General features: G+C 43.5%; 1 protein-coding gene across 6 annotated transcripts in view; it reads left to right on the plus strand.

The window, feature by feature from the left end:
- PHACTR1 (phosphatase and actin regulator 1) overlaps positions 1–18,439 on the plus strand; it is a 506,552-nt gene that overhangs the window by 119,546 nt on the left and 368,567 nt on the right. The window contains exon 1 of one of the 6 annotated variants that reach the window (XM_069730803.1): positions 4,716–4,892. The exons of 4 other annotated variants lie outside the window; for them this stretch is intronic. The gene's annotated coding sequence lies outside the window, so the exon portion shown is untranslated. Of the gene's footprint in view, positions 1–4,715; positions 4,893–18,439 lie in introns of those variants that run through there. One more of the 6 variants, XM_069730799.1, reaches the window with a different exon arrangement.

An 18,439-nucleotide genomic window follows, 5' to 3' on the forward strand; every position in this document is an offset into this window, starting at 1 on the left:
TTACACTGCAGATTTCTATGTCCCCTCATTATATTTTTTCCTTTTTGGGCTCGTAGCCAGGGAATTTAATCTCAGCAGAATATTGTTTGTGCTGTTATGTGTTAAGTGCAGACTGGCAATGTGATTAGTACAGATCCCATTTTGGAAATGATTCTCTCTGCTTGTTGTGGTTACTCATATATTCTATTGCTGATATTATAAAAAAATGTAATAATTAAGTGGGTATTGTAAGATAAGTAGTGATGCCTATGCTGCAGATGTGGTACAATTAATAGATTGATGAGTGCGGTTAGTGGCTACTGATGTTGCCAGCTGATGTGAAATATTGCATTTACTTATTATGGACATGGGTCATTTTTTACCTTTACTTAAATATCTTGGATATTTGTTCAATACATCTTCAATTATTGGCAGTTTTCAAATGTCATTCATCTTCTAAATTATCACACTGTACTATGTCAGAAAGGGATAGAGTAGCGCCTTCAGTGGCTAAAGTCTTCCATTATCCTTTCATAACTGTAAATCATGCATTGTACATGGTGCAAAAGGAATAAAAGTACAGAAAGTTTTCTTCTAGATAATATTAAGCTGAACAGCACTGTAATGCCGCGCTCAGTGACAGGGCAGATGATAGCGGTAAGCAACCTGTACGGTCACAAAGAGTGCGCCCAGCTTCCCCTACTGAGGGGCTCCATTGATGATATAGCACTCGAGACTAGTGACCAGCAAGGACCTGTATAGCAGTATTAGATAGACATTGTATGGCACTGTTAATATTTGTCTTGTACATGAAACTGTTATTTGGTTACTATATGATGGTATTTGCTTACGGATTTTATGGCAGTACATTATATAAACTATACAGTATATTATTTTTGCATGATATGTTGGTAGCCCTGAAGAGCGTTGTAATCATGAAGAAATGGAAGAATAAAATACTAATCAGTGTTATGCCAATATACAACCATTATAATGGTATAATTACAGTATATAGGACATATATGACAGTAAACCATATGAAGTGATTGGTGCCAACATATAATTTTCTACACCGTTAGGTGAAACCAAGAACGCATCCATTATATACACTGTGTGCACAATTATTAGGTCATTTGTATATTTGATGATTATTTTCATTATTGAACAATAACAGTGATGTCGGTCACTCCGATCACAAACCTGAATATTTAGGAAAGTAAAAGTGAGGTTTTGTCTTCCTTAGAAGAATATCTCTGTGTGCAAAATTATTGGACATAATTATTATGCAACTAAATTAAAAAACGTACATTTTCCCATCTCATTTGTCTATTTTCATTCAAGAAAGTACGAACAATGTGTGAAAAGTGTGAACCAAACCATTTCTGACATTTCAAAAAAATATCAGTGACCGATATAGCCACCCTTCTTTTCAATAACAGTCTTATGAAGGGTAGTTATATTGGACGCTGATATTTTTTTAAAATGTCAGAAATGTATTTTTCCATCTGATAATGATCAACCTTTTGTACAGCACCAACCAGAGCCTCCCAGACACTGTTCAGAGACGTGTACTGAAAGGCTTTCAAGTACTCAATAGGGTTCAGGTCACGAAAGGCTCTTACTGGATAGCCAAGCAGTGGATTGCTTCAATGCATGCCATTGAGCAATGTCCTGCATAAAAATCATGGTTTTCTTGAAAGATCCAGATTTTTTCCTGTACCACTACTTGAAAAAAGTGTCAGTAGGTTTGGGAATTGATTTTGAGTGCATCTTCAACCCAAAAAGATCCAACTAGCTCATCTTCAATGATACCATCCCAAAGTAGTACCCCGACATCACCTTGCTGGCATCTGAATCAAAGTGGAAGTCTGTGCCTTCTAGAGTCACTTTTGTCTCATCAGTCCATAAAACTTTTCAACAATCTGTCTTCAGATATTTATCGGTGCAATCTTGACATTTCAACTTAACCATCTTGTTCACTGTGTTGGTTGGGTTTCAACCTAACTTACCTCAGCCGTATGTCTGAGCATTGAACACCTTGTACTTCTGGGCCTCCAGGAAGGTTGCAATTCTGAAATATGACAGCTCTAGAGGACAATGTATTCCTGGTTGCTTCACGTTTGTTTCTTCTCAAATCTTTGTGAGTCTTTTTTCGCAACATGTTTGTGACTCCTTTGACTATTTCAAACAAAACTTTGGATGGTTCTGTGATCACACCCCAATATCTTAGTAATTTCAAGAGTGCTGCATCTCTCTGTAAGGTTGCAGACAGAGAGCCGTATCACTCGTGCCAGGATCCCATCGCAGTCCTCGTAATGGCTGTCGGCTCTCCAGACCTGAGCTTGACAGCTGCATAGAAATACATCACGCTGTCATGCCCAGGTTAGGAGAGGTGCCAGGCCAGTCCGTGCAATGCAATCCGATCTTCGCATGAGTTAGGCTTGTTACATATTTGCGTTCAGGAGGGATGCGGATGGCTGCATACTTCCTCCCTTCTTCCTCCTTAAAGCTCCGCCTACGCTCCTCCTACACTCCGCCTACTTCTGTATGCATCCTGCATTGCCCTGCGTACCTATCTTTAACATTGGGTACGCAGGGACATGCGTTTTATGCGGATGCGTCCGCATGCGGCGATTTGACATGTGCAGTGAACGCACAGAAATACAAAATTTTACGTTTCCGTGCGGTCGCTGCACATGTCAAATCGCCACATGCAGACACATCCACATAGAACGCATGTCCCTGCCTACCCAATGTTAAAAATAGGTACGCAGGGCAACACAGGACGCATACAGAAGTAGGCGCAGCATAGGCGGAGCTTCAAGGAGGAAGAAGGGATGAAGTACGCAGCCATCTGCCTGTACCCTAAGAGGAGGTTCACACAAGCAAATAAAAAAGATAGTTCAAAGTTTCATCCAGAAAACTGAGATTTTTTTTCTCACTTGTCTGTGTGCAGTCCACGTGCAATCCGTTTGTTTGCAGCAACATTTATTCATATTTTATAAGATGATTTCTGTTAAAAGCAGAAACTATGCTGTGGCTCCGTATGGTGTCCAATTTTTTTTGGGCACTTTCATAGACTTGAATGGGAGAATGTCATACGATTTATGGAAGAAACTAGTACATGCTGCAATTTTTTTCACGCTCAGATTTGGTTAGTGAAAAAAGCTCATCTGCACTGCCCCCATTGAAGTTTTGGGCCAAATATACATTCATGTGAACAAGCTCTAAGATTTTTAATAATTATTGACTTTTCCCTTTTGTGACCCATTTTCCTGAGGAAAACAAGCTGCCTAATAATTCTGCACACTTTGATAAAGGGTGTTGATCTCCTTTGGCCCTTATTACACACATACTCATCACTGCTTCATCCAATAAGCATTCAAGTCTATACAGCTTGGAGTTGGGCAATATGCATAAAAATGGTGATATGGTCAAATGCTAACATACCTAATAATTGAGCACACAGAGTATTGCCCCACAGAGGTGCCATGGAACATCATATAGAGCTACAGGGACTAAGTGCGCCAAACAAACTTGTGTCTTCATAGCCCAAAGATGACTATAAAAAAGTAAATCCACGGCTATCAGGTAACTGATTATTTAGATGTGTGTAATGTGATCTAGTTCCTAGATGGATGTTCGTGCTAATCATTCTAGTAGCCAATTTAGTTAGCACAGCATGCTACTGAATACGATATCCGGTACATGAAAATACTGTAAACTGATGGGAACGTAATAAACTCACAGCAATTATTTTTTCTATGAGACTTTGCTGATGTGATGGTCAAAGCTTTAGAGAGGACCTTTGCAATTGCTCCAAAAATTAAGTTAAATACCTTGTTAATAATCCTTAACTTCACCAGATTCGGACACATTTTTCCCTTTAGCGGTGCGTCACTCTATTGCAGAGACATTTGCATTTATTGATTTTGAGTAGAGATGAGCGGATCACTTCACGCAACCCTGGTCCATAGTCCAGGTCAATTCTCTCTGGTAGTTGGCAAATGTTCCACAATTTTCCTTAGTTTCTGGGTTCCCCGACACATCATGTGACACACAGGTTACATCTCGCCAGCTCGGCTACTCAGAGGCTGAGCTGCAATCCTGAAGATCCTGAATTCGTGCAGCTCCTGTCCACAGCCAGAGATCACAGACCTGGACCATGGACCAGAAGTGTGTGAATTGATACGCTCGTCTCTACGCTTTGCGAAGCGATCCACTTAATTGTACTTTTGAGCAAAATGTATGAAATCTCTGTTTGTAGTACAGCTTGTCATTTTATCCCTCCTTCGCCGATGCTACCAATTACAGCGCTGCAGTTCATCTAAAAGTCTCAGATGCTGCCAAGCTGTGATTGGTAGCATCTAGGAAAGAGGGGTGAAAGGGCATGCCCCCAGACAGGACTCTGAAGAAACGCCCAGTTGCGCTACAAGCAGAGATTTCACATAAGACACTCCAAAAGGAACAAATGTAAATATCTCACGGATGGAGTGACATAGCGCAAAACAGAAAAAAGCTGTAAAATCAAGGGAGCTCAGTGATTTTTATAAGATATTTAACTTTTTTTAGGTCCTCTTTAAAGCTAGCATGAATATAAAATAATATATTTTCAAACATTTATATTGTTACTAGTTGGTAAATCATGCAACTAAGAACTATATCCAGTATGTGGTGAAGATGCATCAAGTTAGGGCTCTGGGAATACACAGCAGCCTGTTCCTTTGCCTTAGTGCAGACTGAATGAAGGCAGTGACAGGCAGCCAGGAGTGTGCTGCAGCTCTGCAGGGATTGCAGAGAGATCACAGCATTGATTACCATGTTTTCTGCTCTTCACTCCAGATTTCACTTTATACCGGTCTAGGGGAATATTTACCAGTTATGAGTGGAGACCTGTTGGGAAATCAACTCAGGTAAATACTTAGTTTCTTTCCATTAAGCTCAGAAATTGGCAGCTATGCCCCTTGTTTTGCAAGACCAGTATTATGCCATAGGCTGATGGACTAGCTGATAGTATGGCATAGTGATGCACTGGCATGTGACAAATATGTATGCATAAGTTCATGGATTTTTTGTGACTAGCTAAACAATTGCCACATTTGCTATACTTGGAAACTAATCAGCTTTACGATTAATCTGTGACAGACAGGCTGATTTTCTACTCTTACAGTTAAAAATACCCAATGCTTCAGTGCTGTGCGTCATAGCTGTGCAAGAATGAATGGCTTTCTTTACACATTTGCATGGGGCTGCCAATCAGCTTTGCACATTCCATGGCGACGCTGGCATTATTGTGCCCAAAATACATTTGACAGGTCTTTCAATGCTGACATCATATTAGTAGGTCATCACAATGAGGGGCTGTACACAATGTCAGAATTACAAGGGGTATAGAATAGATGTGGTCGTAAGCAAGAAGAAAGTCTGTACTTACTCCCACTCTCGATGGTTAATTTGTACCATAGTGAATTAGACAGGGACGTATTATTACCCGCATGATTCATTGTGGTAAGCAATGTCAAGTTCTTTTGAGAGCGACGGACTTGAATATATACTTTATCACAATTAGGAATAATTGCTTATTAGTATTTGGACTCAGATCATGGACAGACGGACCAAAACTCAAGCCAACGCTCACATCTCAGTGTGAATGTGTGTTTACACTGAATGCATCCAGGGAGACTAACAATTTATTTTTTAGGAGTTAAGTTTGGCGCAAGTTTTGTAACAATGAGAAAAATATCAGCTGAGCTTTACAGGGCGTAATTAAGAAAAACAATTTATTAAACTGTTAAGCCAGGCAGGAAAATAGATTTATTCCGCACATTTGATCATAGCTTATAAATAGAGGAATAGCTTCATCTAGCAATTTTATGTTTATACAGCAACATGTTAATGTCTGAAATGTGCATTTCCGTAATGTACAAGGTAGCAGAGTGCCTGCATTGCAGTAGGAAGTCCACTAATGCATGAGCTAGGGCGACTGAAGGAGTTAGCGGGGACATCAATTATGTGTCGTGAATTAGCATTGAAGCCCATTGTTCCCATTGTGATGAATTATTCATTTTGGTTAATTAGTCTCAGCATTGACTGCAAATAAAATTCATGACAGACTCTGGGACTTGATAAAACTAATGGTATTAAACATATTTACTAACCACTTGGCGGGTAAGCAGAAGTTTGGAAATGGAAGTTTAGTGAAACAAAATAGATCTTGACTAATTCCTTTTGTATGGGTGATGTTTTTTTTTGTTGGTCGTGTTGCTTAACAATTGATATTGTTTTCTCAACTAAAAACTTAAGACGAAATATTCACCAGATTCTACATTTAAAGCTGCCGCTATACATACAGGATTAGGTTATGTTAATATTGTGTTTGGGTCTGTTGGGGCTCCATCTGAAGCCCTGAAAACTGGTTTGGGGCAGTAACCCCAATGTGGCCATTGACTTTAATGAGGCTGAGAGAGTAATTTTGTGCTGTGTCTGATCTTTGTTTCAGCAGTGTCCGCCATCTTGAGGTTAGCACAAAAGCGGACACTGCCTAAATAAAGGTCAGAAATAGCAGAAAGTGACTCCGTCTGCTTTATTAAAGTCAATGGCCCCAATGGGCATTCCACCCAAATTCTATTTTTCGTTGATTCAGATAGAAGTGCTGATGGAGCCACTGACGTGAGGGCAAAGACAATATGAACACAGTCTGAATATAGAGCTTAATGCTTACTTGTGGCAGGATAGAAACAAATGACAATACCACAGTAATGGTCCTTAATGTACAAAGACAGTAATAACCAAGTTCAGACTGGCCCACAGAGGAACAGGTGAATTCCCTGGGGAGGCCTTGTGCAGAAGCGAGACCACTAACGAATGTTCCAGTTTACCATTATATAGAAACATATATACATTTGTGAATCAGGGTAATATGATATCTGCTTACAGGTGAACCGCGGCCCCCCAGAGTAATCTTTACTGTTGGGCCCATGTCACCCTAGTTCGATACTGTTTCCACCTGCCTGTGAAAGAAAGACTTAGGTGGAACTAAGAGCACCAGACAGATTTAAAATATATATTCCAAGCAAAAAGTCAAAGCTACTACGCTACTCATGTGCAATTTATAGTCTACGGTGCCCATTGTTACACCATCTTTTCCAAAGGTTGATGGGTCAATTATAGAGCATACATGGTTTAAGTTCAAATTCTCAGGCCCCAATGTAAAATATGTACCAAGGTGCCATAAGTACCAGTGTCCTGGTCTACTAATTTGGGGCAGAGGTGCCTAAATGCAATCACAACCTTTGCATGCTGTGCAGTTTGATCTTGCCTGGGGCTTTTACTGTACATCTTTAGACCTTCCACCATAAAGTTGTTTCCAGTCCTTTTTAGCCTTCACCACAAAAAATGCATGGGGCTAACATATTAAAAGTGAACCTCCAACAAGAGGTGATAACGTAAGTCTTTACATACAGTATATTTACTTAGATTTTTATTAGTCCTCGCACCATACGTATCTGCATGATAACTGCAACACAAAGAAGGTGTAAAAGGATAATAATAATAATAATATTAATAATCTTTATTTATATAGCGCCAACATATTCCGCAGCGCTTTACAGTTTAACAGTTTCAAACACAACAGTCATAGGTAACAACGTTAACAATACAATAAAGCAAAATAAGACGACCCTACTCGTGAGAGCTTACAATCTACAATGAGGTGGGGTGGATACAAAGTACAGGTGTGTGTTTACAATGATGTATTTACAATGATGGTCCAGCCATCTTCAGGGGGTGGGGGGTAGATGGAGATAGTGAATGGGCTACACACACACAAACATAAAATGACTTTGATTAGTTAACGTGGTAGGCCGCTCTGAACAAATGTGTTTTGAGCGAGCACCTAAAACTATGCAAGTTGTGGATGGTCCTAATATCTTGGGGTAGAGCATTCCAGAGGATTGGCGCAGCGCGGGAGAAGCCTTGGAGTCGGGAGTGGGAGGTATGGATTAGTGCAAAGGTTAGTCGAATGTCATTTGCAGAGCGCAGCGGTCAGTTAGGCCGATAGACAGAAATGAGGGAGGAGATGTAAGGGGGTTCCACACTGTGGTGAGAACAAATACTTTGAATTGTATCCTGTAATGAATGGGCAGCCAGTGTAATGACTGGCGAAGAGCGGATGCATCTGAGTAACGATTAGCCAGATGGACAACCCTGGCTGCCGCATTAAGGATAGAATGGAGAGGGGAAAGTCGAGTAAGGGGGAGGCCAATTAATAGAGCATTGCAGTAGTCCAGGCAGGAGTGGATTAGGGCGACAGTGAGGGTTTTTGTTGTCTCCATGGTGAGAAAAGGGCGGATTGTGGAGATGTTCTTTAGGTGTAAGCGGCACGAGCGGCAAGAGATTGTATGTGGGAGGTGAAGGAGAGATCGGAGTCACACATAACACCCAGACAGCGCGCTTGCTGCCGGGGTGTTATTATGGTGCCACCCACGAAGAGGGAAATGTCAGAATTAGGGAGGTTAGTAGAAGGCGGGAACAGAAGAAGTTCAGTTTTGGAGAGGTTGAGTTTCAGATAGAGAGCGAACATGATGTTGGAGACTGCAGGCAGACAGTCAGTGGCGTTCTGTAGTACAGTGGGGGTAAGGTCAGGGGATGACGTGTATAGTTGTGTGTCATCAGCATAAAGATGGTACTGAAAGCCAAATCTGCTGATGGTCTGTCCAATTGTGGCTGTGTAGAGGGAGAAGAGAAGGGGGCCAAGGACTGAACCCTGAGGTACCCCAATAGTGAGAGGAAGAGGAGATGAAGTGGAGTCAGAGAACAGAACACTGAAGGAGCAGACAGAAAGGTAGGAGGAGAACCAGGAGAGAGCAGTGTCCTTAATGCCTAGTGACTGTAGCCTAAAGAGTAGGAGAGGGTGGTCAACAGTGTCAAAAGCTGCAGAAAGGTCGAGGAGAATGAGCAGAGAGTGGTCACCGTTACATTTTGCTGTCAGAAGGTCATTGGTCACCTTGATGAGTGCAGTTTCTGTCGAATGTAGAGGCGGAAACCGGACTGTGAAGGGTCTAGGAGGGAATGAGTGGAGAGGTAACGGGTAAGGCGGGAGTAAATCAGGCGCTCCAAGAGTTTTGAGATGAAGGGGAGATTGGAGATCGGTCTGTAGTTGTTTGTGCAGGATGGGTCGAGGGTAGGTTTTTTTTAGTAATGGAGTAATGATAGAGTGTTTGAAGGAGGAGGGGAAAATGCCAGAGGAGAGGGAGAGATTAAAAATTGTAGATAGGTGAGTTGTGACGACTGGAGAGAGACTGGAGGAGGTGTGAGGGAATGGGGTCGGTGGTGCATGTAGTTGGACGAGAAGAGGAGAGGAGCTTGGAGACTTCTTCTGTGATGAGATCGAATGAGGACAGTGAGCCAGGGCTGTTTCACTCTGTGTTTGGAGGTTCTGAGGGTGAGGGGAGCTACTTGGTCAAGGGTGCTTCTAAGAGTGTCATTGTAGTGATGTAGAGCCAGATCAGGACAGGAAAAAACAAGAGATTGGGGACAATGATGAGTGTAAGGAGTCTGAAAGTGTATGAGGGTTAATGGCATGTAGATTTCTGAATGTGTGGTAGGTAGGAGAGTGCTGGGGTGGGCGTGGAACTGTGAGTGTGAAGGATAGAATGTTGTGGTCAGAGAGGGGAAGCTGTGAGTTATCTAGGTAGGAGATTGAACAGAGCCGGACAAAGACCAGGTCCAGGGTGTTACCGTCTTTGGGAGTTTTAGAGGTTGAGAGCTGTGAGATGCCTAGAGAAGTGGTTAGTGATAGAAGCTGGCATGCAGATGTGGAAGTGGGGCTGTTAATGGGGATCTTGAAGTCTCCCAGGATAAGGGTTGGTAGTTCTGAGGACATGAAGTGTGGCAGCCAGGCTGAGAAGTGGTCCAGGAAGTGGGTGGGTGAGCTTGGGGGCCGGTATATGACCGCTACTCTGAGGGAGAGGAGACAAAAGAGCCTGATATACAGTGGGGCAAAAAAGTATTTAGTCAGTCAGCAATAGTGCAAGTTCCACCACTTAAAAAGATGAGAGGCGTCTGTAATTTACATCATGGGTAGACCTCAACTATGGGAGACAAACTGAGAAAAAAAAAATCCAGAAAATCACATTGTCTGTTTTTTAACAATTTATTTGCATATTATGGTGGAAAATAAGTATTTGGTCAGAAACAAAATTTCATCTCAATACTTTGTAATATATCCTTTGTTGGCAATGACAGAGGTCAAACGTTTTCTGTAAGGCTATGTTCACACTTTGCAGATTCCACTGCGGATTTTTCCGCAGCAGAATTCCAAAATCCGCAGTGAAAACCGCAACGCGTTTTCACTGCGGATTTATCGCGGTTTTTACTGCGGTTTCTTCTGCGGATTTTCATCTGCAGTTTTCTATTGGAGCAGGTGAAAATCCGCAGAAAAGAAGTGACATGCTGCGGAATGTAATCCGCAGCGTTTCCGCGCAGTTTTTTCCGCAGCATGTGCACTGCGTTTTTAGTTTCCCATAGGTTTACATTGTTCTGTAAACTCATGGGAAACTGCTGCGGATCCGCAGCGGTCAAATCCGCTGCGGATCCGCAGAGAAATCCGCAAAGTGTGAACATAGCCTAAGTCTTCACAAGGTTGCCACACACTGTTGTTGGTATATTGGCCCATTCCTCCATGCAAATCTCCTCTAGAGCAGTGATGTTTTTGGCTTTTCACTTGGCAACATGGACTTTCAACTCCCTCCAGAGGTTTTCTATAGGGTTGAGATCTGGAGACTGGCTAGGCCACTCCAGGACCTTGAAATGCTTCTTACGAAGCCACTCCTTCGTTGCCCTGGCGGTGTGCTTTGGATCATTGTCATGTTGAAAGACCTAGCCACGTTTCATCTTCAATGCCCTTGCTGATGGAAGGAGGTTTGCACTCAAAATCTCACGATACATGGCCCCATTCATTCTTTCATGTACCCGGATCAGTCGTCCTGGCCCCTTTGCAGAGAAACAGCCCCAAAGCATGATGTTTCCACCACCATGCATTACAGTAGGTATGGTGTTTGATGGATGCAACTCAGTATTCTTTTTCCTCCAAACACGACAAGTTGTGTTTCTACCAAACAGTTCCAGTTTGGTTTCATCAGACCATAGGACATTCTCCCAAAACTCCTCTGGATCATCCAAATGCTCTCTAGCAAACTTCAGACAGGCCCGGACATGTACTGGCTTAAGCAGTGGGACACGTCTGGCACTGCAGGATCTGAGTCCATGGTGGCGTAGTGTGTTACTTATGGTAGGCCTTGTTACATTGGTCCCAGCTCTCTGCAGTTCATTCACTAGGTCCCCCGCGTGGTTCTGGGATTTTTGCTCAACGTTCTTGTGATCATTCTGACCCCACGGGGTGGGATTTTGCGTGGAGCCCAAGATCGAGGGAGATTATCAGTGGTCTTGTATGTCTTCCATTTTCTAATTATTGCTCCCACTGTCGATTTCTTCACTCCAAGCTGGTTGGCTATTGCAGATTCAGTCTTCCTAGCCTGGTGCAGGGCTACAATTTTGTTTCTGGTGTCCTTTGACAGCTCTTTGGTCTTCACCATAGTGGATTTTGTAGTCAGACTGTTTGAGGGTGTGCACAGGTGTCTTTTTATACTGATAACAAGTTTAAACAGGTGCCATTACTACAGGTAATGAGTGGAGGAAAGAGGAGACTCTTAAAGAAGAAGTTACAGGTCTGTGAGAGCCAGAAATCTTGATTGTTTGTTTCTGACCAAATACTTATTTTCCACCATAATATGCAAAAAAAATGATAAAAAAAACAGACAATGTGATTTTCTGGATTTTTTTTTCTCAGTTTGTCTCCCATAGTTGAGGTCTACCTATGATGTAAATTACAGACGCCTCTCATCTTTTTAAGTGGTGGAACTTGCACTATTGCTGACTGACTAAATACTTTTTTGCCCCACTGTATCTTTTAGATGAAGAAATAGTTGGGCATGCTTATATTCAACGTTCCCAACCTTGCCTTTCGACACCTTTCCATTTCTATCATTTGGCACCCTCTTCAGTCTATGTTATAATCTAGTTTTGGTAGCCAAGATGGACATGATCCACAACTCTTCTCTGCTGGCATCTTCATGAGGATCACTTCCTATTGGCTAAGAAGTCGAGGTTTAGTTGAAAAGAAGAAGGGGCCAAATCTCAGGAATGGACAGGCACAGGAACAAAAGAAACTCAGGACAGTCCTGGGAAATTTGGGACTCTTGGCAAACAATTGCATACATGATAGGATTATACACTGTTCACATTGGTGTAATGGTTCCAACCCATCAAAGAGCCTTTAGTATGGTGCCCCTAACTATCCACTGAAGTGGAAACCTAGTAGATTCCATTTATAAGATAGGGCATGCTAAGAAATAAATCTGTAATGTCTAACAGGGAACTTTTAACGATGACGCCAATGTGAGCAAAGTATTACTTATAAGCTTCTGCGCTGAGGACCAGAAGCTTGAAACTATGGAATTATAAGCAATCTAGAAAGCCATTACCGCAGTCTGCAGGGTAAAAATAGATTATACTACCAGATGGTACTTCCTGCTCAAAAAACATGATTTTTATAAAATTATACACTGTTGACAGTTTTAAATTAGTATTATGGCAGATCGATTCTCAGAAATACAGTTTGTCTGCAAATCAAGAGTATTTAAGGAGCATTACAACGTGATGTGTAGTATGAAGTTGTTAATGAGAGCAGAAACTAAATAAAGCATGAAGAGAGAAAGGCCTCCTGTTGCCCACTGCTTGCCAGTAGCCATGTGAGGATCAGTAGGCAGCAGTAAAGCAGATATGTAGTCTGCTATGAGAATACATTCATTAATTATCTGTAATTGAGATAAATTTACAGATACAATCATCAGACAAGCAGCAAAGCATATCACTGCGAAGAGGGAGATAGATGCCCACCAGGGCTTCCACTTCTAAATGAAGAAAATGAAAATCAGCAGGATATTCTTCAAAATCACTAAGCAATGTGTTTAGGCCAAACTGCAGGGCTGACTTATCAGTGTACCAAAACATCCCCAGATTCTGTCCATTGGAGAATATCCCTACTTGAACCTGACTTTAGAGCAATTTGCTTGCTATTACCATCTATTTCTTGAGTTTAATCTCAAATAACATTTTTAGTCTTATTGATTAAAAGTCTTACATGTCATGTGTTTTTTATAGATGGTCAGTTGAGCCCTTCAAATAATTTCCTCTGCTGACATTGGATGGCTATAGGATCCAATTTCACTGGGAGCGCTTGTTTGTCAGGTGAAAAGATTGTTAAACTTGATTACAAATCATAATAATCAACAGAAAAAAGAAAAGGGAAATCCACCGGCACGTCCAACAGGAGAATAAAATTTAGATTGTCCTATGAATAAGGGTGTTGTATACACCAGAAACGCGTCAGGTTTCTGAGGCTTCATTTTTATCATATTTTAAAGTTTTTTCTAATAAATAGTAAATTTTATTCTACTGTTGGACGTGCCGGTGGATTTCCCCTTTTCTTTTTTCTTTTGCTTGTGATCACCAATGGATGCGGCACCCTCAGGATGGATCCCGGCTGACATATGGACTTGAAATTGGCAACGTGGTGAGCTTTCTACACTTCCCCTCCCTCCTTCCCTCCTATGTCATCATTATCAATGTATAAGCCAATCCATGGTTGCTTAGTCCGTTTGAAGAGGTCAACTACACATCCATGAGTACAATATAATTCGACCGTTCTATGCACATAGAATATCATTGTTCTCTTCAGCACATGTCTTGGTTACACATGATGATGCATTGCCATAAATGATGATTTTAAAGAAAGCTTTTAAATCATTATAGTCACCAAATGAGCATTTTGCTTGTTCTTCTGGTAATGGCAGCATGTTTAAACAGGCTGACCATCGAGAATGAGTGTTCCTAAGAACGCTCATTCCTTATTTTCAGCAAGTGTAAATTCTCCCTCTAGCTAGATAATATTATAATTCAATAGTCCCCAACCTTCCTTACCATGAGAGCCACATTCAGGTCTTACAAAGGGTCAAAAGGCACATCCAGAGCTCTCCCCTCCGATTGAGTGGTGACATGCAGCTGCCATGCACCCCCATTCACGATTCTGTTAATATTGTGTGACGCCCAAGAGACCGGGGTACCCAGCACCGGACCAATGGGGTCTGTCTCTTGAGGGGGGTGTCACGGGTGGCTTGACCCGGTGCTGTGGCCTCAGGCAATGCACAGTGTAAAGGGTATCGTGAGGGAACAGGCACTTACTTGATCAGCAGCAGGTTCTCCCAGCGGTGATGATTAAATTCTGCAGCGGCCAGATAGTGTTTGAAATGTTCAGTCACAGCCCAAACTACTGCCAGTAGTTCCAATTTGAAGGAGCTGTAATTTTCTGAATTTCTTTCAGTAGGCCGGAGCTTTCTACTTGCAAAGGCGATGACTTTCTCCCGACCTTCTTGCTTTTGTGACAGCACCGCTCCTAGTCCCACATTACTGGCATCGGTGTAGAGGATGAAAGGTTGATGGTAATCTGGGTATGCCAGAACCTCTTCTCCGGTTAGTGCCTTCTTTAGTTGTTCAAAGGAGTCTTCCCTTTCGTCGTTCCACTGAAAAGGAGGGTTTCGGTTTGAAGGTTTCTTCGTCTGCCCTACCAAGGTGTCTTGCAAGGGTGCTGCCAACTTGGTAAATCCTTTTATAAATCTGCGATAGTAACCCACCAATCCCAGGAATTGTCTCACTTCTTTTGCGCTGGTAGGTCTTGGCCAATCCCTTATGGCGCTTATTTTCTCGGGATCTGGTGCTACTCCCTCCGAACTCACGATGTGTCCCAGGTACTGTACCTTTGGCTTGAGAAGGTGACATTTGGATGGCTTGACTTTCATGCCATACCTGGATAAGGCTTCGAACACTTCTGCCAGGTCTATTAAGTGTTGTTCGTAAGTCTTTGAGTAGACGATCACATCATCTAGGTACAGGAGGACGGTCTCGAAGTTCTTGTGTCCGAGGCAGCATTCCATCAGCCGCTGGAAGGTACCGGATGCGTTGCAGAGTCCGAACGGCATGCGATTAAATTCACATAGACCCATTGGTGTGGTGAATGCCGTCTTTTCCTTATCTCGCTCAGCCACAGGGACTTGCCAATACCCGCTTGTTAAGTCTAAGGTGGAAAAATAATTAGCAGATTTCAAAGCAGTTAAGGACTCTTCTATCCTAGGCAAGGGGTAGGCGTCTTTATGGGTGATGTTATTAATCTTCCGGTAGTCTACGCACATTCTCATGGTTCCGTCCTTTTTTTTTGACAATCACTAGAGGGGCCGCCCAGGGGCTACAGCTGTTTCTTATTACCCCGGCCTGTTTCATCTCCCTCAGCATATCTTTTGCACATTGATAGTGAGCGGGCGGTATGGGTCTATATCTTTCTTTTATTGGGGGATGGTCACTGGTGGGGATTGTGTGTTCTACCCCTTCTATCCGTCCGAAGTCCAATGGGTGTTTACTGAAGACTTGTTCATATTCCGTCACTAGCCTATACACCCCTTGTTTTTGATGGGTAGGTGTTGAATTTATGTCCACGTGTAGCTGTTGGCACCAATCCTCCATTTCTCCATCTGAGCCATTGCCTTCCACCTGACAGGTTGGTTCTAAGGGCTCAATGGTTGTGATGGCATTGTTGTCAACAGTATATAGCTTTGCCATTGTAGCATACCTTGGCAAAGTGACCTCTTCCTCTCCACAGTTCAAAAGTCGTACCGGCACTCGTCCCCGGTGTACCTCGACTATCCCTCGTGCTGTGAGTATAGTGGGCCTGCTGTCGGTGTACACTGGTTCTATTAAGGCTTGATAATCTCGTCCCTTAGTACCAATGGCTGCTCTACACCATACCAGCATTTCTGTTTTTGGTGGGATTACAATAGATGTTGGATCACTTACCCTCACACTGCCGATTTCTCCACCTGCAACTTCTACCTGTTGCCTTAACATCAATACTTTTATTTCCCTCCTGAGAACTCTCTGCTGGCAGGATTGGGCAGTTTCAGCAATTTGCTGTAAGACAGAAATGACTTCGGAAAAGCAGTTCTCTAACACATTCATTCCTATCAATACAGTTGGTTCACAGTTCCGCCGGTCAACATCAACAACAATTATACCCTGTTTCTTCAATTCTACTTTACCAATCTTTATGGTCATCTCCCTGAATCCTAGTTTCGGTACCAACTTACCATTACTGGCCCATATATCTAGTTCAACATCAGAGGGCCCTTTATCAATATCTGCATCAGCCCAGTACCTCTTATAAAGGATATACGGTATAGATGAAATCTGGGAACCTGTGTCCAGCAAAGCGTTGAGGGGCATTCCGTCCAGCACGATAGGGATAATGGGTCGTCCTCCGATGTACCTGTCGTGCCAGGGTGTTGGGCCTTGAAAGTTCATTCCTGCGAAGCGGCCCGCATTCCCAGGGGATTCCCGTTTAAATCACAATCTCGTGCAAAGTGGCCTGGCTGCTGGCAACGGCGGCAAATGGGCTGTCCATCCGGTTGGTAGCGGTCGCGGGGTCGTCCTCTCCATGTCGGGTATCTCCGGGGTCTCATCCATGGAACACCTTCTCTACGGTTTGACAACTCCATCTTGGGTCCTCTCATCTCCTGCATGGTTTTAGCCATTGAAGCAACAACATCAGTTAAAGAGTCAAGCTTTTGTTGAAGAGCCTCATTAGTACTGGGCCCCAGGGGCTTAGCAATGGCCCCGGACATAGCTGATGTCACTGGTACTCCATGTTGTTGAGGAGCCTCTGCCATGAGTTGCGCAGGATCCTGATCCCGAGGTGCCTCTGCCAGCTGGAGACGTATAACGCTCTCCTTTAATTGGGCAAATGTCAATTCAGGGTTCTTAAAAACAAGCATGCTCACATGCCCCCGGTGAGAAGGGGTGTAGAGTCCCTCAATAAATTGATCTCTTAGCAGTTTATCCGCTCCGGTGTTAAAAATGGGTTCAGCCAGTGTAAGTGATTTAAGGGCTTCCTGCAGGTTTAAGGCAAAGTCTCTCACGCCCTCATTAACTTTTTGTTTGCAATTAAAGAATCGTACTTTAGCTTTGCTGCTGGCAGTGGTTTCAAATGTAGCTTTTAATCCAGCAAATATGCGTTCAACAGTGCCTTTTAGATCAGCTGCCCATGCTGTGACTTCTCGCTTAGCATGGCCACTTAACTGCATCATCAGGAGACTAACACGCTGAACTTCACCCACAGGGAACATGTCAAAATGGGCCAGCATTTTTTCTCTGAAATCGTCAAGGGTATTAGGCTCACCTTCATACATTGGAAGCCATGGGCCACCCGGGGTATATGGCATCAGCACCGGCATGATGGGCGCCACTCCTTGCACCGCTGCGCTACCGGACTCTCTATCGACACTCTGTCTTTCAGCTGCATTAGCGTCGCCGGGTGCTGCGGCGTCTCCGTGCTGCGACATACTGTGCCCCCTTAGTTAATCCGGACCCTTCCGCTGTGCAGCAGGATCGATTTTCCCCTTGCTCTGATGTCAGAGCGCTCAGCTTGGTGCCGCCCACAATGACACGCCCCCTGCTGCTCCCACCCACCGCGCTCTGTAATGGCGGATTCTGAAGTTTTTCAGTTAGACTGGGGCTCAGGTGATGGCGTAGCTCAATTAACAGTCTCGTGCCTAACGGTTATGAAGTGATTACCTCAGGGGATGGCGGCCATCTTTACTCCATTATAACCAATGGGGAAAAGTCACTTTCAATAGTTTTCAATGGAGAATGGATTTTTCTTTAATAAAGTCAATTTTCAAGATTTTTCATCCAAGTTTTCACAGTTTTGGGCTCCAATCACGGCACACAATACCCGGTATACGGGCTGGCTAGATCCTGTTCGTGACGCCAATTGTGACGCCCAAGAGACCGGGGTACCCAGCACCGGACCAATGGGGTCTGTCTCTTGAGGGGGGTGTCACGGGTGGCTTGACCCGGTGCTGTGGCCTCAGGCAATGCACAGTGTAAAGGGTATCGTGAGGGAACAGGCACTTACTTGATCAGCAGCAGGTTCTCCCAGCGGTGATGATCCCAATCCTGGATAGATGGCTATTGTCCAAATGAAAGACTGAGGCACTGAAACGTTTAACCAGTTTACTTTAACAAAAAAGGATTTACAACCAGTCCTGTCACCGGAGTCTGTATGGGAACTCTGAGTTACTTTGACCCTGCCGGGGTCTTCGCCTCTTATTGTACGCAATATCTGTGTGGCCCTGCTGCTGTATGTGAACTGGCTGCCGGCCCAATCTGTCCCCTCCGGGTCCTGGTTCGACGGGCAACCCGAGTCCTTTTATCGGCTTACCCCCTCCAGGAGTACCGCTGAACTCTGTGTCTGTTGCTGCGTCCGACCCTAGTGAAGCTGATATCACCTCACGTT

Source organism: Ranitomeya imitator, chromosome 6 (assembly GCF_032444005.1).
Source record: "Ranitomeya imitator isolate aRanImi1 chromosome 6, aRanImi1.pri, whole genome shotgun sequence".
NCBI lineage: Eukaryota > Metazoa > Chordata > Amphibia > Anura > Dendrobatidae > Ranitomeya > Ranitomeya imitator.